At 15.8% G+C, this 1,573-nt stretch overlaps 1 protein-coding gene across 2 annotated transcripts in view; it reads left to right on the top strand.

Annotated features, from left to right (window-relative positions):
* Positions 1-1,573, top strand: part of LOC102675423 (serine/threonine-protein kinase PLK3-like) — a 19,678-nt gene that overhangs the window by 15,043 nt on the left and 3,062 nt on the right. The window lies entirely within an intron of this gene.

Raw genomic sequence — 1,573 nt, 5'->3', positions numbered from 1 at the left:
TTAATAATTTATATATTATATATTATATTATAATATTTCCCATTGCAAAAAATTTATAAAGTTTGCATTTCTTTCTGGATAAGTAAAAAATCATTTTAAATTATTGTGAAAAATGAATAAAGTAAAAAGAAGATTGTGAAATTAAATTATTTTATAAAAAAGAAATAATATATAGAAAGATAATATCGGCAGGTTAGGATAAGAATTTATTTAAAATGAAATTATGTAAACTTTCTATAAGAAATAGAACATGAAACTTTTAGTTTCAAAAGATTGTGCAAAGTCATATGAGATGAAATTTCAATTCCATAGATACAGTAAAATGGTCGATAGTCAGCAGTAACTTTAAAAGGTTAGATCTCACTTCAGAAATATTTGAGACCGCAAAAATAAAAAAAAAATGATTATAACGAATTTAAATGATAAGAATATTTCAATAATAAAAATAATTATATTATAATTTTTCATTTTAATTCAAAAGATAAAAATTAATAATTATTAAAAATAAAATATTAATTTACTACTAAAAATATTAAGATTATTGTATTGAAATAAAATAATACAATAATAAATATTTAGCTAAAATAAGATTAAAAAATAAATATACAAATATATATATGTAATATAAGTACTTTTATATAAATCATATAACGATAGAAAATTTAAAAAATTTTGTATAAAAAAAAATTAATTATTAATAACAAGATTTTAGGGAAAACAAAAAAAAAAATTATAGAAAACGATATTTGAAATTAATATTTAAAATTTAATAGTATACAAAAAATCATTATCAAATCTACATTATAAATCTATATTATTATAATTTACTTATAATATAGATTAAAAAAGTATTTGACAAGTATTTTAACTAAAAAAAAAAAAAATAAAATAAATATCGAAAGTCATATTAAAGAGATAAAAATATTATTTAAAGTTAAAAATTGAAGATATATTAGAATTAATTATTAGAATTATTAGATATATTAGAATTAATTAATTAATAGTTACAGTAATTTAAAAATATATAAGATGTTAATATATATGTGAGACAATTATGACAATAAATTCTAGAGAAAAAAACAAATATAAAAGTTAGTGTACAAAAATGTCGGTTAAAACTTATTTATTAAATTATAAGCAATTGAAATTTTCGTTAGATGAAGCGAGGTAGAAATAGAACGAAGCAATGCTGTGAAAGAAATAAAGCAATCTTACTTTATTTGTGTCTTATTTTATTCAACACAAAATTGAATAATTTATAATTTAATAAATAATCCTTAATCAATATTTCTTTTGATTTTATACCAATTTTTATATTTATTTTGATCTTTAGAATTGATTTTTTAAAAATATTCGATAAATAAATTATTATCCAATATTTTATGAAATATTTTAGAAATTAGTAGATCATTGTATTATTGGATATTTAAATGTGATTATTATTTAAAAAAAAGTAACTTTAAGAAAATAAATAAATTTTTAAATGAAATATATTATTTTACAATAAGTAAAATGCTTAAATAATTATATTCAATTATTTGTTATTTTTGCACTTCTGTTAAGACAAAAATAC

This window comes from Apis dorsata, unplaced genomic scaffold (genome assembly GCF_000469605.1).
Source record: "Apis dorsata unplaced genomic scaffold, Apis dorsata 1.3 scaffold_924, whole genome shotgun sequence".
In the NCBI taxonomy this organism is placed as follows: Eukaryota; Metazoa; Arthropoda; class Insecta; order Hymenoptera; family Apidae; genus Apis; species Apis dorsata.
This window is presented reverse-complemented; position numbering and strand designations above follow the sequence as displayed.